Below are 26120 nucleotides of genomic sequence, written 5' to 3'. Positions count from 1 at the left end.
AGTGTAGGTTTTGCTCATCGCTGTCCATGATTTAGTGACTATTACATTAGAAAATCCATTTTATTTCCTATGCACCATTTTGGTTACAGGACTCTACCATTCCTTCAGTGCACCATAGATAGATATCCACTGTTGTTCTGTAATAATAATCTTTTAAACTCACTGTTACTGCTGTGTCATGTTTTCTGTCCAAGTCCACTCACTCTGTGGATGTCTCATCATGAATTTTCTAGTCCTTAGTTTCTTTTAGAGGATTTTGAGCTCAAAACATTATATTTGGAGCTTGCACTCAAATGTAGCTCTCTTGTATGCTACACTGTGGTAAAAAGTTTTTTCCCTGTGGATGGTTGGTAGTTCCTGTGCTGTTCCCTGCCTTGTCCCTTTTCCCTGTTCTGTCACTACCTGTGTAGCACTGGAGAAAGCTGAGAAAAGCAAGCCCAGAATTCTTGCTGATGAAGAAAAAGCCATCAAAGCTGGAGTATGTGGCCTCAGAAAATTGTTTCTGCATTTCTGATTTGCAATAGCTGTCCTGTGTTCCTGGTGGCTAGTCCAACACCCCATCTCCTTGTAGACAGTGATGAGAGTGAGTTTAAAAAAAAATTGTTTATCACAGAACAACAGTGGATATCTATGGTATATTTAATACAGAACCTTAAATCTCATGTGTGCCTCTGCTACACATTCTTCTAGTCATTTCTGACCCAGAAGATCAACACTTTTTTTTTTTTTTTTTAAAGAGGGAACTCCAAGAATTATAGTGGATTTTTTTTAATTTCAGTAACTTGTAATTCCCTCTCAATTCTCCCTCCTGAGCCTACAGTACATCTGATTGAACATGAGCCTTGATATTTTGGCTGCCCTTTCAAAAGAAAATGCAAGAAAATCTTTTTGCCTGTGCTGCTGAGACAATTCCATGTTCTGCTTCTCATTTCCAGTCGCATACTTGCTAAAGAGGATCAGAGCAGTTGTGTGTACACTGGTAAACTGTAGGAGGTAATTTGGTGATTTAATTTCTCCCTGATTTCCATTTATGAAGTAGGAAACATTTTGTTATTTTTTAATGAAAATGCTATCTCCTCCTTGAAATTATTTGCTGAATAATTCTTAGTTGGCAGATCGCGGGCAATGTGTTTGCTTTGAACCTTACATTGCTGTGAGGAGCAGGCTGGTTGTGTCTCGACATGTGACAAGCTTCTGCTTTCTGCCTTGCTGACTAACTTTCAGTAGCTGTTGCAACTGTCCAGACTGTTTTCTGGAAAGGCTGTGCAATTTTTGAGACACTTTGTTGCCTGTTAGCTTTATCTTAGCTGTCGTTATTTTTTCAATTAGTGACTTCTTCAGGAATTCACTGGAATTAATTGACTGCAGAAATCAAATAGCTGCGCTCAAACCCGCTGCTGTGAACTGGAAGATTTTTCTCAAGCCACTGGTATTGTCTACTCTCTTGGTTTGAGAAGGATTCATTATGCTGGAAGTATTTTGATGTAATTATTAAATGCTAGAAGAATATTCATGAAATTTCTGTTCTGGCCCCAAATTTTGCAACCCGGAATTTTCAAGGTTCGCTGAGGCTGGGTAAGTTAGGCCACTCTCCTGGTGTGCATGCTTTCTTTTACCTTTCACATTCACTCTTATGGAACATCTCCTCAGAAGGAGGAGACCTTTGGCCTCAATACTAGGGCTGAATTTTCTCTGGAAGCTTTTGAAAACCCTACACACACCTCAGTGGTCCTGAGCTCTCAGGTACTGCCACTGTCATTTCTTCTGTGCTGTTATTCTCTCTAGCCAGCTGTGGGTTTATCTGCTTGGGATGCAATTTGTGTTTCTGCCCTGCTTCACTCTTCACCTGTCTTTCTTGCGTTACTGCAAGGAACGGGATCATACAAGAAACAGCAAAGGAAATGTGTCTCTGAAGAGGGGAGTGGGGACTTGAAATCAGGCAAGTGCCATAGAATTGTCCATTGTTCTGATAGAAATCCAGTACTTTTCAACCGGAAACCTGCAGTCACAGATATGGAAGTACTGTGTGCAATATCAGACTTCAAATAAATGCCAGGTACCACTGAGAGTGTTGGAACCATCATTTTTTTTGTTCATTTTTAGCTGAACATGTTCCACAGCCTTTCAACGCTCTCATCCATTGTGAAGTTCAAAGAGGCTTAAATGCTGTAAAACAGTCATCAAATACTATAATTAAACTTGCCAGTCACCCAGATTTGACCCAAACTGCCTGTGTCTCAAGATGTTAGTCAGCTGTCTGGGTTAGATTTCAATTCAGCCTTTTAAAAACATGAAAACACCTAGTTCTCAGCAACTTCTGCACAAACTATTGTGCTCTTCTGTCAAAGCCTCTCTGTCATGCAAGCTCCTTCAGCACTTCCAACCCACCATAGCCCTGGGATACACCCTGCCCTACACCTGGTAGAATTCAGACTGTCTTCAGCAATACCCCCACAGGTGACAGCACCAGTGACATGAAACTCTTTTAAAACTAACCTCTGCAGGCTAAATTCAGATTTGCCCTTGGCTTTCCTAAAACTTCACGGAAACCTCCAGGTTGACCATTGCAGAATTATCTGTTCAAAAATCACAGAAACACAGACTGAGGCTCGCATTGAAGAGTTACATTAGAAGTGGAAATCGGCTACATGGCATCCATTTTTAGACTTAAATGTAAACATTTTTTTTCTTGTTTTCGGTACGTGTCCAATGATTGCACATCTTAAAGAACTTTTATGCATTGGAAATTGACATAAGTAATACAGGGAGAGTCAAGGATAATTTTGTCATCTTTGCAGAGAATAATATTTTTTTGTGCTTGACAGAACCTAAGAGACATTAACAATAGAAATAAACAACTTCAAAATTATGACCTTTCAGGTTTCTTAATGAACCAGGACGAGAAAAAAAAAGATTTTTATAATTGTTTGAGTATGAGGCTTCTTCAGAAGTATTTTTCCTCTGTTTAAATAACTCCTGCATTTATTTTCTAGGTCATTTATTCTTTATAGGTCTCCAAGGATCTCAGAGACCATTACCTCACAAATTCTCCAGTTATCAACTCCCTTAAGGAGAATCTTGGCAAATACAAGAAAATTATGTTCTAAAAAGAGTTCTTTGTAAGGTAAGCTCTGAACTTCTCTAATTGTTTTCCCTCTCTAGGACCTCAAAGGGCTTTATAGGACCTACACATTCAACATCATTAGGCTGCCATGAGGACAGACTGAATGCAATTATTTGTAAGAAGATTATATTGTTATATCATTTGTTTGTGCACCAAGTTAGCAGTCACAGCAAGTGGGTAAAACACCTACCCACCTTCAACCATGGTGTACTCCTTTAAATGAGTGCATAAATGAGTCTTCATTGAAGTTTGGTCTTAAGTAAAACAACACACTTAAACTTCCTGCTCATTCCTAAGGCTTTTTCCCAGGCTTAGCTGCCCCCAAAATCTCTTCCCAGGGATTTTCTTCTACCAGAGGACTATCCTGTGTCTCTTCTGTTGTTGAAGGGTCTAATGGAATCCACCTGCAGCACTGAGGCCGCCGTGATTAATCTGCATTTAACTGCAGGTTCTCAACACTTCCTGCGTGTTCATAACAGGAGAATTCTTCTTCCCTGGTGATACAAAAAACCCCACACCCCAACCAACCAAACAAAAAGTTAAATAAGTTAACATAAAATATTTAAGGAAAGAAGGAAGGAAGGAGGGTTGATGTGTTTGTTACACTTAGACTTAACATGTCTCCTTTCAAGTCCAAGGTACAGCAAGACATGGATTTTCTAACTCTTCACACCCCACATTGCAGTGCTCAGATAAAGCCCAGAACAATACTTGGTATTTTGGCAGAATTTTTTTTCTCTTGCCGAGCTGGTGAATAATTCAGATTTTTATACCATCTTTCCTCCTACCAATATCAATTTCAATTTGGATTCAGCAAGGTCTTAACATAAATATGTGATTAGAGAAGGAATCTAACTCAAATTGCTGTAGTTAAGTTTTATGTGTGTTAAATGTATGTACTCCAAGCACTCTTCTCCAGTGTTACTTAAAACCCTCCTTTCTTTCAAGTGTGGTTTATTCTTAGAAAACTCAAGCTGCTCCTAGAATTCTGCTCGCAGTAAGAGACAAATTAGATAAAAACAACTTCTTGTGAGGAGAGAGCTTGCAGAGCTCTTGCAAGTAGACATGGAGTGCTGCTTAACAGCCTTCTATGCCCTTTTGGTAAGAATTATCCAATAACTGGTATATAGCAGATAGAATTTCACTTTTCCAAAATATGTGTAGTGCATCTTCTTCCCAGCCCCAGAAGTTGGAAGGATTGTGAGGGCTATGGGAATACTGCAGATTTATTTTGGCACTGCCTAGTGCTTCAAGCATCCTGGAAATCAGCACTGGATATGTTCTCATAGTCTGGATGTAAATTAGCCATATGTGCATTAGAGGCATTATTTACAGATTGAATTGTGCAACTAACTATACTTAGGGCCTTAGATAAATTATTTCTATATTGGGTCCAATTTTTGCTGTCATTTACAGTAATATAAATCTAGGATCACTACACTGAAGTCAGTGGGGTAATTACTTTGAATTTTCTCCAGTGTGCTGGAGAGCAGTTTAGTCTCTGATTATTTGCAGCTCTGAAGGCTTTTCCCCTACACTAGAAATCTACCAAGGCTCTTCTGTCACTTTGTCCACTCGCTCTTTAGAACTGTGCTCACAAAGTGTACCTGCACATGAAAACAAAGTGATACAGGCAGGATTACTTGGTTTTGGAGTCTGAGTAAATAAAAATGAGAACAGTTGCCTGGTGTTAAAATCTGTTGTTTCTTTGTTCTTCATATTCCTTTGTCTTTGCTTCCAAAAGTTTGCAACCAGAGCTCTTTCTGGTTAAAAGTCACCACTAACTGTATTAGGATGTAGACATCACCCTCTGAGCCTGTTCACCACCACTTTAAATGGTACTTTAGCAAAAGTGATTTGTCATTGCCTCAGAGTTTTCACTGCATCTTCATGGTTTAAACCAATAGTGCATCCTCATTTTACATTGATGTTTGACAGCATTGCCTAGCTGACTGTGAAAAAGCAGTGAACAGTAAAAGCTTTCTACAGCAGCTCTTTTGAAATTCCCATCAGCTAGAAAATTATGAAATCAAAGATGGACCATACTCATGTCACTAGAAAGATAGAAACCCTGCTAACACATCAGAAATTGTTCTCTAGGAACACTCTTGCTGATGCTGGGGTACATGTGATTGTCCATATAAGAACACAGATGTCTCATCATCCAGCAACATACGATATTAAGGCATACCAATGTTGGATACAACTTCGTAGCTGTGGTTCAAAAGCTCATGTTAGGGGAACACACTGGGATACTGGTTATATCTTTTTCAACTCAGTGTTTCTAATGAGAAGAAGATGTCTGAATGCATTTTCTGTAAGTCATAATCATTTGAAAAAATGCATTAGCAAGCACAGGTCTCATAAGTGATTTTAAATTATCTCCATATTTTGTTTTCCTTCAGCTTCTCCTTTGTTTCTTTGCTGCTGCTCAATCTCATTTTTTCTTTCCCCATATTACTGTAACAGCATGTCTGCCTTCATTTCCAGTGATAGAAAAGCCTATGTTATTAAATGCTTCACTTTGGCAATCAGATATTCTTGCTGTTTATTTATCTAAGGGTCTTTTGTGCAGCATCCTGCAACTACCTGGGTCCTTCCATTGCTAGTGACAGTATCAAGAGGTCACAGAAGCTGATAATTGCACCACTGCTGAGTTTGAGCAGCATGGTAATGGCTGGAGAGTGCTGAGTAAAGAGGCACAAGACTAATATTACTGTGCAAATAACCTCTACTCAGCAAAACTCACAGGCAGTTGTAAATACTAACTTAAATATCATCCCAGCCAAGATATGACTTCTCAGGGTCATCCCTGGAATTACTTAAATTGTAGAAACAGAGATTCACTTCGACATTTAAGTATCTAGCATATGTTCCCAAAGAAGACTTTTTTTTATCCAATGGCAAGCCTGAAATTTTATGCGTGAGAAAAAAACAGGCAAAGAGGTAAAAGAAAGATTAGAGCAGTTGGTCTGTGCATGGTATCAGTGGAATCGGACAAAGCAGATTACCTCGCTCCATTTTTATGTTTTCTGCAGGAAAGCACAGCCATGGAGGGAATCAGGAAGGAAAGAGGGGGCTGCTCACCAAGCCAAGCACAGATGACAAGGCTTCCCAGAGCATCAGCGTTGCTGTGAAGAGGGAACTCTTCAGGTAGGTTTTACCTTGGTTCATATACTCATGTTGGCTTTGCCAGTTAGTTCAGCTGAAGAAGACTGACCTGCCCCAGCTCTCCTTGGTCACAGGGACCATCATGGTTAACACTTTTGCCCTGGCCAGAATGCCTCACCTGGGAAACCTGCACCCAACCCACTTCCCATCTCTCCTTAGTCAAAGGGCCATCCAGTCCTGACTGAAAAGCTTCTGGGGTGAAGAACCCACATTCCTTTTGTAGAAGTTTTCCTGATGACTAATTAACTTCACTCTTAATAATCCTGTTTTATCTGTAATCAGAACTTGACCATTTCCAGCTTCTAGGTCTTGATTCATTTTTATATTTTAAATTATGGAGCCATTGCAAATTTTCTCCACATGTAGGTATTAATATATCAATCAAGTCTCTTAACCTTTGTTTCGATAAAGTAAACAGATTAGGCTGCAAACATCTATCCCTACAAGGCAGATATTCCAGATCTTGAAATCATTCTTTTCTGATCTATTTTCAATTTTCCATGGCTTCTTTGAAGTGTGAACACCAAGACTAGTCATGATATTCCAGTAGTTTTCCCACCAGCTCACACACAGCTGTACTTCTTGTGCCAGAATCCCTGGCCCAGTAATTCTGCTGCTAGCTTAGGTTTAGGAAATTCAATCTAGGGTATTAAAACACTTGCTATATATTTTCCCTGCATAATTGGAAAGCAGTGAGAGATCAAGCAATGGATCAAATCTGCAGGGGAAAAAAAAAGAGGTTCCAATTCTCAAGTTAATTGTCCTGAAAAGTTTGGAGACATTTACTGCAGAGATACTCTCCCATAGAGCAATCAAGTGCTGACTGTAAGTCTGTTTATGCTTTGGACACATCTGTATGGCAGCAGCATAAAGAGTGTGTCATGCTGTTTAATATCTGTCAGGCTTTTTTTTTAAACCACTTAATAAGCATGTATGTAAATTCTGCGCAGTAAAAAAGTTCTAACAACTAGAACAAGAATAACCTTTTATGTGGTGGCTCCCACCCTTAATCCCAGCTTCTACATGCCAGTTCCTCCCCCCACTTTCACATCCCCATTTCTTGACAGGTGCCAGAATGTTTCAGAATTTTCCTGCGGCTTCACCATGGGAACTGCCATTTCACCAGGAATGAATTTGACCCGCTGAGCAATAAAGCTGAGGCAAAACACTTACACTCCAGCCAGGATGGGGGAATTGCTTGTTTTTCTGTTGGCATGTTCTCCTCTGGCAGTTTTTTTTCACCAAGGAGCGTTCCTTGTTCATTCAACCTTCCTCTAACTTCACCTTGAGAAAGCAACAGGGCTTTGAAAGTGTCGTTTTCCCAGCAACAGCTGCTGCTTTTAGCATCCAACAGTCTTTAAATCCATAGAAAGCTAGTTTATATGGACAGGGAAGCATTAAATGCTAGGAAATGAGGGTCTTTAGGTAACTATTCCAGATCTGCTATATCTGCAGTTACAACAATTGGTGGTGTAGGTAGTGTTCTTTTACTGGCTTTTAATGAGACACATTTATTACTGCCTTGCGATAAACCAAAGTAAAGCCATAAAAGTGACTTTCATTGAACATTTGTTTGAGTTCTGCCTGGGTCTTATAAAGCTTCATTTGTTCAAGACTTCAGTTTTTGTTTTACATGCCTGCCACCTTTTTGGTAACAGCTGTTATCTCCTTCCATAGCTGAATACAATAGGCTTCCCTTCCACGACACAACAGGAACTTGTTTCATGACTGGTGTGAGACAGAGTTGGGATTTGATCCTTCATAATCTGCTAAATCAGCAGAGTATCCCAACCACTCCATACAACCAGGCAGAATGTGGGCTTGAAACTGCTCATGTTCGTTTGTTAAAATTTCACAACAGTCGAAAACAGTCACTGTGCAGGTTGGTAACAGAACTGAAATTTTAGAACAGCATCTAATCCAGCAGTCTTTGTTCAGAGCACTGAAGACCCATTGACTTGAGAGATCCTTGATAGACCCAAACCTCCAGCCACAGCAGGGTGATAAAAATAAATATGTTTTTTTTAGGTCCAGCAGTGAATTTAAAGCTTATGCATTTTCTTCATCTGCTGGACTAGTTCACATTTCACTACATATAAGTTCCAATATTGCAGCTAAACTCTCTGGAAATATTCTGCAAGAAATGTTCTTAACAATTCACCTCCGTAAGTTAATACCTATTAAAACCTAAAAATGAATTAGATTTGGAATTTCCTGGATTCTTGTGTTTGTCATGCAAATTTTCAGTGCTGTTCTTTTTATGATAATATGAAATAAAGTAGTTTCTTATAGTAACATTGTAAATCATTTGCTTTCTATTACACGCAGCTGGTTTTGTTACAGTAATGATTTTGTATGGGTGCACACTGCAGTGCGTATTAAAGGCAATGAAATATTCTTTTTTCAGGGCTCACATGCAATTGATGTTTGTGCAAATATAACCAGATAATGACAAAACAGTAATTTATTATAATATATTAACGAGGTTGTTTTTTCTCTCTTCTCCCAAAATGCACCTTCTTCCAAGATGCCCTTCCCCCTGCAGCAAATCCTTTTTTTTTTTCTTGTTTACAAAAATGATTCCCCACCCTTGCAGATGCAGATTAGAGTTTTTCAGCTCACTAGAGATCCAGAATCAAAATCTAAACCAGCTGGTGCTTTTACGCGGGTGTCTTACTTTAGCTTACTCAAAAGAACACAAGATGAACGGTAAGAATTAAATAAACCACAAATTATTTTGGGGACTGTCTGGTTTATATTAGAAGTAAACTTTTCACTGCTGGCTGTTGTTTCAAAACTATTGCCTCTATTTTTGATATTCATCCTTGGGATCTAACACAAACTATGTCTTACTAGTTTAATCCATTGTTAGGCCATGTTTAAATATCTTTTATTATAGTCATGTGCTATAAAATCGTTCTCACTGGAGTTTGCTGGCTCGAAGCCAAAGGGTAATGCAGCTTCAAGTGGCACAGTGCAGTATTAAAAGAATTTTTTTCCTTTGGTGTTGGTACTTACCAATTTCACACCTTGAAAAGAGCCCAACTACATCAAAATGTGATGTATCTACTTTGAGTGCAGGGACTAGAAAAATATTATAGCACGAGAGGAGTGCAAAGAAAACATTTCAACTGTATCAACAGTATATTCATTTTGGTGCCTGATTACCAATTTGTGTAATTCCTTGCTGCGGAGCCTGGAAATTATATACATAGGTTTTTCAAGCTTCTGTTTTTAGAAGTAACTTTGTTTTTAACTTCCTGCAGCAGGACCACTTACAGGACTACAATGACCATTATTTAGCTCATAGTTAACGTTAAATTAAGTCATTTGTATTTAGAAAGGTTCTTTTTCCTCCTCTGAAATGATAATTGAACGAAGGGTGTAACATCTCCAGTTCAGCCTCTGACAGCATTTTTTTTCTCATGGAGAGCCACAATCACGCAAACACTACCAATAAAGTGAATAAAGAATGATAATAATGCTTGATAATGGGGACCTTCAGTTCTGCAAGCATTTTGGCAAGAGCAGATTACTTCCCTGATGCATTTCAAAATATTTCCAGGTATGGACCAGGTTCCATTGGGGTGACCGAGGATTAGGACAAAAATAATTGCTACCATTATTTCATCGCTGTGGTCTCCAGCACCTTCACTGTAGGATATTATGACATTTAGTTCTGTTGTTTCAAGTTTTCATGGGGAAAACATTCCCAGAAAGGAAGGAAAGAGACTTTTAGGAGCAGTTAACCTCTGCAGCTTCCAGGGAGAGCGCTAACATTCAATATATGCCAAACCCAGCCCATTACGTTGAATAATGAGTGAGTAGATCTGAAACTTTGTACCAGACAAGATGAAAACAGATTGGGCAGGCTATTGTACCACACTTTATTACCTAGTGAAATGTAATTTGATCCATTTGCAGGAGGAAGAACCAGAGATGCTTGTTTCAGTGTTCAATTGTTCCAGAAAGATGTAAGTAACCCGGTGTTGTTATTTTTATATCGATTTTTATGAAACACGTGTAGTTACATTTTTACAAGGCAGGAGGTTCTCTTAATGATGGCAGCAAGACAGGCAGTGCAAATGTTAGGGGGCTGAGCACATTCCTCTGTCAGATGACAGAGGGCAAGAATATATAGTTTAACTTCGGTCTTACAGGAGTAAAACCAGAACCAGACATTCAACACCAGGCAAGTTGCAGTCAGGTTGGTTCCTGGAGAGGTGACTTTCTGCTATTGCTTCATTCTCCCAGTCCCCAGGTGGGGATGTTTGGTAAAATGAATTTACAGACAAAAGCTTGTGCTAGATTCACCACACAGCATCTTTAGTGGTGGAATTTCAGCTTTATACATGAATTAGGTTATTGATTTCAAGGTGTGGTGTGCTCTGCTGTGATTTAGAGATTTTTACATACTAATTTTTTTATTGAAGGTTAGAATAATTTTGATCCTGCCTGCCTGAATTTGCAATAAGCATGTTAGCAAAAGATTATCCTTGTATCTTTAAAAGGGAAACCGAATTTCATTAGCATAACTTCCTTTTCTTTTTTTTTTTCCCTGAGACCCTCTTGAGTTGAAATTAAGAAGAAAAAAAAGGACAAGAAGATACTGTCAGGGAAAGAAAAAAGAAAAGAAAAAGTGTTCCTGAACTTGGCTATTACATAAATCACAGTAAAAATGCTGAAATGCTGTTGAGCCAGGCATGATTGTGTTTGGGAAAGTAGCCATTAAGCCAATATCAAATGAGACATACATATTTGGATATAAAACTCGACTTGCTGCATGCCTTTGGGAAGAAAAAAACCCCAAATGTCACACTTGATTATTATGGAAATATTTAACGTGAAACAATAGACTATAAATTAATTAACCCAGGAAATCAGACAGGTACCCAGGTGTCTTAGACTATTGCTTTATATTGAAGGTGTATGTGCGAATGGACCTTTACATTTTTTGGATATTCAGTCACAGCTACTGGTGCTTTTCTTTTGTATTTCTATTTCAACATCAGAAGACAGTCTACTTTTTTATAGGAGGCCCCTTCTGAGCATGTGGAAGGTATCAGGACCTTCACAGATTGACGTTGATTCATTCACTTGTCTCTCTTGGTTTCTTTTTTTCGAAAACTGTGGCCTTTTGTTTTGTTTTGTTTTGTTCCATACAGACTCTACAGCAACTCCTGAAATGTCTAAACTCATATTAACTGGCACACACCTTTTATATTTTATTTCTTTTTCAACCATCTCTTACAGCAGCTCTTTCAAGCACTGATCTCATCTTGCTAACAGCAACCCCATTCTTCCAGTAGGCTTAACCTCTTCTCACTGTTTCTGACTTTGTATCGTCCTGTCTCATCCCTAGAAGAAAAATCTCCATCTGAATTTCTTCACCTCTACTTGGACATGGTTCTGTCTGGTGCTCCTTCCATCACCCTCTCCATTCCCTCTGACAGAAGACCTGCTTTCATCCGGCTCCTTTTACCTTTGTGTCTAGAACAGACAGTGCTACCCTTTCCCTCTGGTTGCAGTTGCTGCAGCAACCTGGCCATGAAAGCTACACACCTCCTGCATTTTTACTGAGGTGGTTTTTTGCTGGGTTTTGGCTCAGTACAGACTTCTCAAGCCAAGAGCCATCCTATTTTGCAGAATGTGACAAACAACTCTGCAGTTTCCACTGGGAGTTGCTGGAAACATCACCTGCCCCTGCAGCCCAGTCTCCAAGAACCAGCCTGAAAGCTGCAGCTGGAGGTTGGCATCCTTTCTTCCCCAGCTGTAGCTCTCAGAGGTCACTGATATAATTTTAGTACTTGAAATGGTGCCTTGCAAGGGTTACAAGAATATTCAGTCCTGGACATAACAGGGAGTGACCTCAGCTGCAAAATTCAAGTGGGGATGCAGAGCCACAGACTGGAAGAAGAATATCCAGAGTAGGGCTTTGGTTCACACCCATTCCCAATGCACAACATTTGTATGAAGGAAGACTCTTCAAAGCTCTTTGAAATGTGTCTGAATGCATGAAGAGATTCCAATGGTTTAAACATGTTTGAAAATCCCAGATGCAAAGCAATTGTGGTTCATTACACCTATCACTTCCCCACTTCCTCATTTTTTCTGTCTGCTTTAAATGAAGAAGCGTCTGAAATCCATAAATTTTATTTCTTTATCCTCATTTGAACACTGCTGTAGATGCCATTAAAATATCCATACACTGGAAATCTCAAGAAACATATCTGTATAATATTTTTAATAATTTGTCATGTTGCAATAGTAGATAGAGGCAGAAAAGCCTGAAAATCATTTTTTAGAAGCTTGTTGTTATAATGAAGAACCTTACCTGTGGTGAAGTAGTAGTGCAGTTTTTTCTCTCATTTGCACAAATATGCCAGCTAAATATATAAATTAAATAAATGTTGGCTTGAACCAGCATATCTCTCGGTGTTTTTTTGTTACCTTTTTATTTAGAAGATATCAACTGTCTTTGCACAAGAGTTGTTTTATTTGTCCTGTCCCCAGAAGCTGAGTGTTCTTGTGAACTGACCTTTCCAGAGTATTTCTGTATGTGGGCTCTTCATCGCAGCTGCTGCAATCAGGCATAAAGGACACTGTTAACCTAAAAGGGATAGAAAGATCTAAGTCTGCTAACTTCTGCTGTCCAAAGAGAAATAAAAATGTATCAGAGGATGTCCTTCCCCATATTTCCTGAGCGGAAATGGGTACAGAGACAATAGAGAGGTGATATTACACCCTAGAGCCAGATCTGGGGACGCTTATCAAGCTAAATGAATCCTTTGCTCGCACAATCTTCTCAGTTTGTTCTGTCCTGAGGGAGAAAGCATTCAAAAACACAATCACAGGATCTTTATTCAATAATCTGCCTCTTACAGTGATACAGAATTTTTAGGTCAAATGATGAATGGCAAATAAAAGCACAAGGAAACAGCAACTATGGAGAGTTTATATAATATTAGATTCTGCAGTAGCTTCAGCCTGGGGATGAAGGGGCTTTCCCTGGGAAGCAGTAACTGCTGGCCCTCTGGACAGAGCACAGCAGAAGGTTCCTGGAAACAGAGGCCATACCTGTAGATAGTATCTGACTTTTATCTGAACAGCAGATAGCTTTACAACTCACCTGCAGCAGTCGTTGTTAAGGGTCAGATAAGCTCGTAGTTCATAGTGGGAAAAAACCCAACCACCCTGCCCAGCCCAGCACAAGATGAACACATCTGATAGACATATGGATGGGAGGGTGATCTGGAAGTTAGCTCTTCACAGCATGGGGATAAAAACAACTTCCAGATGAAATCACAGGTGTTCATCAAATTCTTTTTTAAAAACACCCCAAACTCTAAAAAAAGCCCCAAAGAGAGATTCTTAATCCTGTCAAAATAAGGAAAAACATCTCGTGGTGTCACGACAATAGAGCAGGGAAGGAAAAGGAGCTGTGAAGTGAGCAACACTAATGGGTTAATTAATGATTATGCCTATCTGCAGTGGAGAGCTTCTCTCTTTACTGAGCCATGCTGGAGATTATTTGAATGACAACAGGGCTTAATCCGGCACATCCTCCAAGACAGTGATAGAGGCTGGCTAAAACACTGCACTCCACTATGGAACAGTTATTTGGTGCCTGTTCTGGTCATGGATAGATTTCCCCTTGACCACGAACTCTGCCTGGTTTTGCTGGTAGTAGCCACTCTGGTGATTTAGTTTTACTGGTAGAGGACATCAAGGTGCTTTAGAGCAGAAGATTCCCCAGCTGGAGCAAATGGGACTGCTCAAACCATTCGATGGGGCAGAGCAGTGTTCATGCTGAGATAACAGAGTGCAGCTTTGGGTTTGCTCCTTTAATTGTTATGGCACAGTCGGCCTGGTATAACTTGAAGTTTAGACACCTCATTTTACAGTAGGTTTTGCTCTGCCATCTCTCAGGAGCAGATCAAGGCACCCTGAGAGCAATGAGCCCTCTTCCTGCTTTCCATTCAATTTCAATAGTTTCCTTGTGCAGTTGCCTCACATGAATCTTATTTCTGAGGAGCTGCTGGTAGTTTTCAAGGTGATTTACCAATGGCCCAGTGATATGAGAGCAGATGGGGATGTGATCAGGCCATGGTCACCCTAAGGTCCCTTTCTGAGCCACAGTTAACTGGAAATGGGGTGTAATGGCTTTATCTGCTCTGCAGTTCACTGTCCCATCAGGGAGCTCGTCCCCCTACAAATGGCAGAGCTCCTGCTCGCTGACCTTTGCTGCAGATCTTCGCAGTACATCAAAAAGATTAATGGTGCGAGTTGGTAGTTTCAAGACCCAGATCTCCAAATAGATGATATTTTTTAATTACTGTCCAACCCTATTAGACAGAGGATTGTATAACATGTGTTTCCTTTTAGGGATGAACTGCCCCAATGGCAGTCGCAGAGCACTTTTGCATAACTCTTTCCCCCTCCCCCTGGCCCTATCTTTGTGCTGATGTGTTAACGTGCAGACATCCTGCTAATGGCTTGGATATGCTTAATCTTAAAAAGCAATTTTGAGGACAAGGTTGGGTCTCTACTACATCCCTGGGGGGGGCTGTTTCCCGAGAGCAGGCAGCACTACCAAGTCGTTTTGGGATCTTAACTCCTTAGTGCCAGGTATGATTTCCCTTGAAAGATAAATCTCTCTCCCTTTGCCTCATCAAATACCATCCTTGTTTTGGCACAAAGGTTTGGTTTATTTTCTGGTTGGATTCTCATCAGTATTATCCATATTTTTATCTTTTGATGAGGGTTTAATCACTTAAAAGATGTTCACAAGCCTCTGCAGCAACAAATTGGCATCTGTGTCTTAGGGCACTTTCCAGTTTTACGTGAGGTCACAGTGTTAGAACAGTGAAATACATTCCTTTTCCACAGTGTGTTATTTCTTGAATTCAACCAGTAGTTTTCATGTGGACAGAAACGTTCAAAAAGTTCTCTGCCAAGCAAAGCTTCACTCACTGGCTTTTAGCCATCCATCAAACTGGGATGACTCCTTCAGCCCTTACCTGTATGAGTGATTTGGCGCCCTTCAAGCAGACTTAGATTACTTGGATAATTACAGGTTTTTCAAATGCGAGATGGTTTAGGAGCAGACCCATCATTTTCAGTGTGTAGGGTTTGCAGGGTGTAATCTTCAGTTTTATTTCAGAAATTATCTGGTCTTCTCCTGCTTTCTTAGCTGTCCACCCCTACTGCTGGTCAAGCCAAAATGTTCCACTGTTTCAAATACCTGGCAACAACTATTTAATTTGACAATTTGTAGATGGTATTCCTGTATTACCCTTTAGGACCTTAATAATAGGTTTTTCTTTAGTGAAGCATTAAAACATTAAAGGCCATAAATTCCACAGTCACCTGTATCCATTTATTGCTAATTTATTATGGAACATATCATAAAACTTTGCTTGACATATAGGCCTCTTCATAACTATAAATCTTTTTTCAACTGTTTAGATAACTTACGCTTAAGTTCAAGGAAAGACCTCTATGAACAAATATTTTAAACATCTATTTATTATGCAGCACTAATACCTACAAACTATGTGGCAAATACTGAGAAATATTACTCTGTAGTCAGATTTATCACTTCAGGCTTTTTGGGGATACATCTATTATAAAAATAAAATAAAAACTTTGCGTCAAGTATCTGCTTTATTAAAAGGTTTAAGGGCTCTAACTGAATAGAGCTGTTATTGCAGTTAACATCAAATATATAAATGTTTCTCTTCAGATTAAGTTTGCCATTTGTAACCTGACACTGCAGAAAGGATTGGAAGTGCATTTCACAGGGGAGAGCAAAACCAAAAGTTATCAGACTAGGTAATTCTATATCTAAATAGTGTCTATAGTATCATTGTTGCTACAGAGCTTGACCTTGCTCTCGTGCAGCCATTTTTAAAATCCCGATGACGCTGGATCATATATATGTATATAGAAATAATATAGAAATAATTCAGGCATTTAATTTACTTTTATCTCAAATAATTGCTTGGGATTTGACACTGTTTATATTTCTTGCTTTTAAATTACCTGCTGTTGTATGTAAAAAAGAAAACATTTTCTTCCTTGTGGTGTATAAATTCAAGTTGCTTGGATAAATCAAACCAGCATTCTACAGAATACTACTCTTTTTTTTTTTCCTTTAACATTTTTACCCTGGCTGAATTATTAGCAGATGTATTGCTAATAATACATATACATTATTAGCATATGTAGTAAATAATTGGTTTTAGCAGCAATGAGCGTGCATACACCCAGACAGCTTCTTTAGCAAGAAGTTGGTTTGTAAAAATATTGTTTGGGTGCCTCATTAAAAGGCTCTGTTTTATTAATCCTTTTCCTGCAAATGAGTTTGTTTGCACATGGAAGGTCATTTTTATTTTTGAAACAAATTCCCCTCTTAGTGCTCTCACCATCAGTTCAGCTTGGTGTGTGTTTGCAAATGCTCTGTGGCCTCAGGATTTTCTTATAAATTGTTAAACTATATGACCAAAATCACAGTGTAAGGCCAAAACAGTGCAGCAAGCACAACTCTTAATTGGTATATTAAAGTCAGAAAAAAGGGATGGAAATCTTCTGCAGTCTTCACTAACTTCTACTCTTTAAAATGAGCTTGTTCATAGTAAACTAATTAAAACTGTACAGATTTTTTGCGTACTTGAGAAACCCCAAACCCATCTTACTCTAACGCAATCACAACATCATTAGCATCCAAATGGAAGCAAAGCAACTGATTCATCCAAAATGTACACAGATTGTTCACCAGTTTTCTGCTGGCTTCATCACTGGGTCCTTTAAGAAGGCTTGTTTCTTGGGATGGGACAGGGAGGATTCCTGCTCCATAACCTTTACATCCAGTCACCAGCCAGGTAGGGAAGAGAATCAATTGTCTGTTGCTGCTTTGGACCTGTCTCAACCTCCCAATCACACTTGCTGATTTCTGCTTTCAGAACATCATATAGAAATATTTCCCCCTCCCGAATTCTTCTCCTGCTCTCTCCTTAGTCTCTTTTCCTTATCCTTTTTGTCAGTCCTTTCCCTTTAGTGTCCTTCCACTCTCCCCCATGCCCCTGCTCCATATACAACATATGGAGAGAGCCAGATTCATGATCTATCCTTAGTGCAAGAAAATCAGCAGCTACTGTTTTTGATAGACTTTTTGTGCCCCAGATTCTTTTTCTGGGGTTTATGTGTTCATAAAAGTATTCATTTTTTGGGACTTGGTGAGAAAAATAACAAATTCATGTAAAAATAATGAATCAATATAAAAACCTGTTCAAGAGAAGAATGCTAGCAATTTGTAGGCTTAAACAAATCAATTAGCTTTTGATTATGTAGCAGACATCATTTCAACATTACTTATGGACTCTGTGTCTTTGCAACAGGCTTCCAGCACATCTCTAAATTCTGCAGTTCCACAGTAATCAGCTTTTCATATTACTTCCTGAGAGTTGACCCTGATGGATTGTAATTAATTATATTGCTGATATCTGACAAAATAAGCAACTTTCCCAGTTATTTATGGTCTAAGATTTCACTCAACTACATGATACAATGTCTCTTTAAACGTTGTCAGGTGCGGTGAAAATTATCAGCCTCAAGCAGCGAAGCCTGGGGAACAAGGCAAGGTTTAAAACTAATACCATGAGTTTCAGTTACTGATACAATCTTACCACAATAAAAGAATTACCTTTAATAAATATATTCCAGGACAGTCTGTGATGGGACTCAAGGAGCCAATTAAGTGTTGTATTCAAATGCTTTTTCTCTGCAGAGAAACTCCTGGGCCAGGCTCCCTTCTGGCACAAGTCTGCTTAAGTCAACAAATGGAGTTACACCCGAGATGAATTTGCCATGCTATGTTTTTCTAAATAGATTAGGGGTCATTTGAAAAGGTGTAAATAAACCTTTCAAATTCTTTAAGGAAAAAAGAAACAAATCTCCAAGAGGAAGAGAAAGGGAAAAAAGGGGGGGGGGGGGAACCAAAAAAAAGAAGATTTATTCTGCTTTCCCAGAACTGCAAGTTTCCAGGTGTTCACCTTTTGATCTGGCTACAGGCAATGATTTTCTGAAGTGGTTTCTGATGGTGCCTGACATCATTTATGGCACTTCTGAACAATCTTGTAATGTGCTAAACTACACAAAATTAAGTGAGTTAGTGGCTAACTAAGAGCAGCAAAAGGCCCATGGATATCACATGCACTTTGCTACTTGCAACAACATGTGTAGCTTTGAAGCAGAATTATTTCTTTGACTTGATAATGAGAATAAAATAATTACCGTTCTTAATTATTAGTAGTACAGTGGGGTGACAGGCCCTTGGATTCTCAGTGTTCAACGCTGCACAAACACAGAGGCAAAAAACAAACATATTTTCCCTAATAACTTACAGCCCAGCTTAAGGGAAAACACAGCAATGGAGGCAGCAAACCATAGGGAGGGAAAAGATGAGTGGTGTGAACCTACATTAAACCAGCACAGTGTTGTGCCTGGTTGGACAGGCCATGTTGCTCGTGCTTGATTAAATTTTGTATATATCTTATTCATCGTCTGTAATTAAAACATAGAATAATCCTTGCCATGAGCAGAACTGGACTCACCTGGCAGATGCTGCACCACTGAGCCAGTGGGAATTTTGCCATTTATTTCCATGGGTGATAACACAAATGATGCTGTTGAGCTTCAGGCAGGCAGGACAGCAGTTACCTCTGCAGGACTTGGGTATGAAATCAAACTTAAAATGGCTCAAGAGTCAAAACTGGCACCTCTGGCAAGGCAAAGCCATTTACTCAGCTTCACTTTTTTCCACACAAGCTGCAGTTTATTCCTTTTTCTCAAAAAAAAAATGCTGTCAGAGAAGAAATTTTCTGTTGTGCCCAAGGAGGGAAACTGTTGGCAGTGGTTTTAACCTCTGCATGTCTAGGTTTTTTAAATTGTTTTATCTCTGATGGGCTCAACTTAGTGAGCTCTGTAGAGAAGGGAACTGAACACCTGAGTGGTGGTGTGTGGTGGGAGCAGAGGGCAGATCAGATCTGGAAAACCTGAGGATATGATCTATAACTTCTTTCAGCTGGAATTTGCTCAGAGCTAAAGACCTCTTTTGCAGATTTGTTGTTGCCCAGGCAAAGGGTGATAAAGAAATGTGATTATCTTGTCTCCCAGTGTGGTTGTTAACATGTGGGATCTGTTTCCTTCTGTGAGACACAGAAATCTGTGCAGTGCTTCAGCACCCAGCACAGAAATGAGATTGAAATGCTGCAGTTTTGCATTTTAGAAGTATTTAATCTGTAAATATCTAATTAGGAGTCTTGCAGAATTTGTCATTTCCAATGTTGATTCTAAGGGTTGAATTTGTTAATGACATTTAAAATTCTTATTTTATGCCAACAAAGACTGTGAATGCTTAGCCAAATTAATAGAATTTGCATTGACAATGAAATCTCTTCTCCCACTGAAGAAAATCTAAGAAGAGAAATATATCTTTGAGATCCTACAGTGATTTTGGTAAGTCTTTTCCAAGTGCTTATTCTGCAAATCACTAGATTAATACCATTTAGAAAGATCAGGCAAATGAAGCTGCAATTAAGAGAATTAGTTAAATCCATTATAGACTGCTGGCCTTGCTTTCCAACTCAGGAAGGATTAAGCACCACACCCAAAGTCTGTTTGATCCTATCTTCAGGGCACTATTTATTAATTACACTTGATTATTCATGGCAAACCCCAAAATGAAGCAGTTGAACATTAATCCAGCTGTTACCTTTCCCTCAATTCAGGGGCTTCCTTGGGATGCTCTTCTCATCTTCTTGACTTTTCCACCCTTAACTTTACAGAGTGTTTGTCCAAGAGCCCCTTGCTGCAGGAGCAGGCTCATTTCTACAAGGTGTCATGTCAGTCCTGGTCACTTATCAGTGCTAAATCCAAAAGCACATTGTCAGGAATTATGGAAACAGAATATTTATGCTGACTGGTGGGTTCTGTGACCTGTGCTACTCCAGGTATTTGTGGCATCCTAGTGAGAGGAGTCACAGCAGCCAAGCTCCCTAAAGCAGCCCCTCAAAAGCACAACTCAAAGGAATGTCTGTTCTCTAGGATTCATTTCTAACCAAAATTTCTATTTCAGACAGCAACTCTTCCACTAGTCCCCCTCTCCTGTAGTCCAGTGACTGGCTCATGTGACCTGAACACGGCCAGCCCACGACTGAAATCCTGTATTTTATTTGGAGTAAGGCTGTGAAATCACTGACACTTCCAAGAATTAAAGCTGGAGTGCCCCAAAGGTGATTTCTCCTCTCCTTTTTTTTCCACAAGGTTTGCATTGCTCAGGGGCAAAGCAAAGCACAGGGCAGGTGACCAAAGGCAGCTTGGCTCTTCAGGAGACAGAACACCCCAGTGCAACCCTTCATTAATTACCAATATTATATTTACTAGGGTTACAGAATAACTAGAGTGAGACTCTCTAACTGGAGGTATATTATATAGATCATATATTATTACTGAGTTATGGCTAGGTGCTATTCAGTGCTTTAAGGATAGGGAGGTCATTTAATAGCTTTAATCACAGAGGTATTTTGGCTTGTCAAAAACAAGGGCAGCTTTGTGGTTGCTGTTTTGCAGTGAGAGTCCTTCTGTATGGCAAAGTGAACTGAGCTGATCAAAACATGATACAAAGAAAGTGTAAACAAACAAAAAAAAATCAGCAAACAATGACTTTAAATTTCAAATGTCATGGTCTAAGGGCAAAACAATGAAGGAAAACACAGCACACTTATCTGCTTCCTGTTTCCACTCCATGATCAAAGCTTTTAACTTCAGTTTGTTCAATTTTTAATGATTTTCAGGCGCTTTTTTTTGCCTCAGAGTCCCAACAAACAAGGAGTAGAAATCAACATGCAGGCCCTTCCCATGTTCTTGCACACCAAAGCTCATTTCTGAAATCCAGCTCTTCCGCAATCAGATTTAAAGCTGATTTAAAAACAAGAATTACAATGTACCCTCACCTAAAACCATAATAATCTCTACTCCTGCCTTTGGATTTGCTGATGTACCATGGCTTTTAAGTATTTACCTTCTAGATATGAAGCTCCTTAGGGCTGTGTAATGCCTTATTATTATTACCAGTCTCTCAAGTCATAATGAACTCAGGATTACAGCATATTCTATATTTAAGTTTCCAGGACCAATAATTATTATATGTTCTTTGTTCTGAAATGGAAAAAAAAAGGTCATATAATTAGTTCTTTTCTGCTCACTACGCAACAAGAATTGATTGGCAAGATCATCACTGCAAATGCTTGGGAAAACCCTAAAACTATTTTTTTTTTTCTTTTCTTAATGGTAGGAAGATATTTCACAATTTCATTATTTTGATTTACTAATCCAGAGAACTGGCACAAGCTGCAACCATTAAATGATGCGACTGTGAATTTTAGAATGAGGGTGTGTTATTAGTTTTTGTTAAGAAACCAAGCACAAAAAGGACTAATACCCACCTAGGTTTCCTACAACATAAACTTCTTTTATTTTTTCTGCTTGGAAATGTTGTCTAAGTAGAAACACTTTGGCCTTATATCTTATATAGGTGTATATAGCTATCTCATATACCCAAATTGGCATTACTTTGCTAGGCCAGAGATGCTGAAATTACCTTTTACACAGAGTTCTGATTCATTCTTGATAGGAATTTGCTCACAGACATTTTCTTTATGGTCTCACAGAGCCCATGTGCTAAGCCTGGTCAGCTCCCAAAGCTTTAACGATGTGTATGGCTTATGCTGGTTTTGCCATTATGGGCACCTAGAAAAATATGCCTGATAATGGTTAAACCAGGGTATTTTCTACTTATGAGCTGTTTTATAAGAAACAAATTCAAATTATACCTTTGTAGGCACCTGTGCAGTCCCAGTGATATGAAAAAGGTTTGAGCTGTTGAAACAGGTTTTGGAATCAGCTAATGGGATATTTGGCAACAAATTTTAGTTAGATTTCAAATTAGGTTTCCTTTAGACAATTGTAAGGGATATATTGCCATTGACCTGTGCCTCATTGCTTTTTCTAATCTCCCTTTTGCTACTTCTCCATTTCTTAAGCTGCGTCCTGCAAGGGACTGGATGTTCCTTTGTACGTCTTTTCTTAATGATAAAGTAGATTTGTGTAAGAATATGAGGCTTTTAGCCAATTTATTCAATTAGTATTTGGGTGGGTGGAAGTTGTTTTGTTGTTTTTTCTTTAAACATTAAACACACAGCCTGTTACGTCTCTGTAGCACAATTTATCTTATTAGCAGGCAGCAGCACTTGTTCACCAGTCCTCTTTTTTCAGGAATTCTCCATTTGGCATATATTGTATTGGCAATATAACTGAGTACAGGAAGTTATTTGATTGGAAAGTTGCAGTACTGGCAGAAATAATATATATTGTAGTAGGGTTTCAATATTCCCAGCATGAGCTGTACTAAATGAAGACCTTGTACGTCAAATGCAGTGGAATATCTGGAGAACATGCAGTTAAAATCTTTATCCCCACCCTCTTCTCCTGTTCGTCTTCAAAAAAACTGTCAGCTCATGGGTTTGTGTAATATGGAGCACATCACATTTTCCACTCTCACCTGTAGAGCTGGGATCCTGCTGCTCTGGTGATGTCAGGGACCAGTGAGGACCTTTTTCCATCCCTGAAGCAGATTCAGAGCAGGGAGTGAAGCTCAGACTCCGGTCTGGCCTGCAGAAAGCAGTTCCCTGGCACTGGAGTGTGGTAAAGAAGAGCACAGAGGGGGTGAGAGGGTGGGTGGGGATAAGGATGGTCGAGCTCGATTGCTGTGCTGGAGGAAGAGCTGCAGCAACAGCTCCGTCTGCTTGTGCTGTGTGGGTGTTCAGTCATCAGAGCCCATCTACACACCTACACCAAGGGCTGTGTGATAGAACAGATTATGTGAGGGTGGATTAGAGGATTGAGTATATAAAGAATCCAGAGCCACGGGTTTTTTTTAGATTTGCTTTATGCTGCAGCTAATGTTTGTCCAAAAAAAAAAAAAAAAAAGAAAAATCCATTATGGAACCACAAAGAAACTCAGCCTGAAATCACCTCATCTAGGTTTGCTGGATTTTAGATGTTGAAAGCCAGGATCTGGGATGTAATTGTGTAGCATTACATGACACGTCAGGTGTCCTAATTCCCCTTGAATTATAGGCACATAATTCAGGAGGTGCCTCAGGTGTCCTGTGAAAAAAGAAAGATACACCTAGAGAGCAGCTCAGATCTCATGGATGAGGCTGTGGGAAAAGGCACCACAGCCAAGTGACTGGAAATGGCCCTGAGGTGTTTCAAAACAACAGAAGTGGTAAACCAAATAATTCATCTCCACCAGAAACTAAAATTTTTGACAGGGCTTGCACTTAAAAATTGTGTCCATGGCAGCTTGTCCATTTTTTCCAGTAATATCAGTTTTCCTCATAAAATACATTACCTCTCCCTACCAACCTTGCCTCCCTTGCTCCTCTGAGCTCTCAAATAGGTGAGTAATCCTATTGACTTCCAAACTCTTTACTTGCAAGTAGTCAAGAGCTTTGCCTGGTCAGGGTCCAAAAGTCCTTCTAACCTGCAAGCATTTATAGAAAAAGTGCTGATTGAATAGGAAAAAAATGTGCAAAAATATATTTAAAACCTCCCCTCTCCAAACCTTAGCTGGCAAGTGCAGTGGGGCAAATGGTCCATTCTGGCTCCCAGCTGTTTAGTCTCCCCAGTTTACAGTCCCCATTATGTGCCAATTATGCAGAAGGTAAGGCCGTCCCTTGTTTGCCATTGAGCAGAGCTATTCTCCAGCACTAACAATGCTCTGAAAACCAGGCAGCTCCACAGGATAAAATGGTACTTTCTTATATGCAGATGTGGTTTAATTGGTTTATACTTTTCAGGTCATACTTTTCATGTCTGCCTGATATTCTCTTGTTCTAATAAGCCCTATCTACAAAGAAATGAATTCTGTGACGCTTATTCAGGTAATTACTTTTTAATTTTAGTTTTCAAGGATTTTTATTCAGACTTCTTGGGCAGATGCAGGGTCTGACTTGTCTGTCCCTTGGAGGACACGTGCTCTGTCCCAGGCAAGTATATTCAGGGCCACTAATTTTTCCTCTGGGACTCTCTCATGGAAGGTTTCATTTCACTGTGGCAGGTTAAATCACTTTAGATTTAGATACCCATGGACAAGTATGTTCACAATCTGTTTCTTAGACAGCAAAACACTTTTGTTGGCAAAGGAATCGCCTCTGGGAATCCAGAGACCTCGACCTGTCATAGTACAAGCTCATTTGTTTTTCCTTTCCTGCTTTCATTGTGTGTTCTGGACCCTGCTGAGCAACCTTCCCTATCTAAAAGTTGCTCTTCACAAAGGTGGGAGAGATATTGCTTTAGTTTTCAGTTACAGACTTTACAACTCCATCAGAAGAAAGATTCTTGTTTTCACATAGTCCCCAAGAGTTACCACTTAGTGTTATTATGGTCTTTGCTCAGGGTAACACCAGTTTGACAGCTTCCCATTTATTAATGCAGTTAAATATGTTAATAAACATGACATTTATTATTATCATAACATTCTTCAATTACATTGGTGCAGTCTTATCCAGCAAAAGCAAATCTGAGCCAAATATATCTTTAAAACGTCTGCACACATGCCAATGCCAGCCAAGGGTGTGACATTTTTTGTTTTTTATTTTTACAGTTTTTAAGAACACTTCACACTGGCAAAAGCTTTCAGGGAAACCCAGCTTATACTGGCATCAAGTGATTTTTGCTTATACAGCTTGCCTTATTTGCAGAACTGTTTCAGGCTAGACCAGAAAAGCACTCTCTGGCCAGCACAAGCTGAATGTGTGCCAGGGCACAGCTGCAGCGGTGTCATATCAACCCACAGGCAAGGACTTCATCACGCAGCACTGGTGGGGAGCTACAGCCTCTTTAGCTGGCTCTCATTTACCCCCAGTAAACCCTTTCTTGGTTCTCATTAGGAAGGTTCACCATTGTAGCTGGTTATTGGCACCCCTTGCCTGCATTCTGCTGTTAACACTTTTCTCAAAGTTCAGTTTCCTAGCACTCCAGTCCCATGAATATTGGGCCAGTTTATGGGAACACCACATGAAACAAAACAATTGCTGAAGTGCCTATTTGGCTTGCATGATTTGATTCTATGTTCATAAATAAAGAAATTCCTTGCTGGTTTTTCTTGGTATCCTCTTGGTGCCATCTGAGAAGCACAAAGGAAACAGAGAGGACCGAAGGCTTTAGATCAAAAAGAAATGTTTGGTCTGGGAGGACAGCAGAAATTCATAGAGGGGTGGTTTTCCATTTGGTATGGGACATTGCATAAATCCCTTGTTCTGGAGATTTGGCACACATGATGTAATAACTCTACCTGTTGTCATAGAGAAGGATGACTGTTCTTGGTTTTTAAAGATGTGCTATTTTCCTTTTGTATGGCTGCAATTATTGTTTTCCATTTTCAGCACTGTTTGGGGCTGAAAGTGGTATATCCCTCCTTTGAGGTCAGATGGCAGAAGAATCATCCCTTTCCTGAAATCCTTATAAAATGGGTTAGACTCTAACTGCACAAAGATCTTGCACTGAAGTGTGCCTGGGACATTTTTTTATCTCTGAGGTGTGGGTTTAGGTCTCTAAGCAGCTACTGGACTATGAGGCTCTGAGGTCTGTGCCAACAATAAGACCTGCATCTCCCAAAAATCACGTAAATCTGTGACTCCTGTGGCAGTGTAGCCTTCTACAATGCTTGCCACACATTCCTACGGGAATGTGCAAACCC

At 39.5% G+C, this 26120-nt stretch overlaps 1 long non-coding RNA gene across 1 annotated transcript in view; it reads left to right on the top strand.

Annotated features, from left to right (window-relative positions):
* Nucleotides 1–853: 853 nt before the first annotated feature.
* Nucleotides 854–26120, top strand: part of LOC104694924 — a 38745-nt gene continuing 13478 nt past the window's right edge. The window contains exons 1-5 of the long non-coding RNA XR_002273225.2: nucleotides 854–1575; nucleotides 2994–3124; nucleotides 6163–6277; nucleotides 7363–9004; nucleotides 10220–10269. This is a non-coding gene — a long non-coding RNA (uncharacterized LOC104694924). The remainder of the gene's footprint in view (nucleotides 1576–2993; nucleotides 3125–6162; nucleotides 6278–7362; nucleotides 9005–10219; nucleotides 10270–26120) is intronic.

The sequence above is a fragment of the Corvus cornix genome, chromosome 6 (genome assembly GCF_000738735.6).
Source record: "Corvus cornix cornix isolate S_Up_H32 chromosome 6, ASM73873v5, whole genome shotgun sequence".
Taxonomy (NCBI): domain Eukaryota; kingdom Metazoa; phylum Chordata; class Aves; order Passeriformes; family Corvidae; genus Corvus; species Corvus cornix.
Note: the sequence above shows the minus strand (reverse complement) of the source record. Positions and strands in the feature narration are given on the sequence as shown.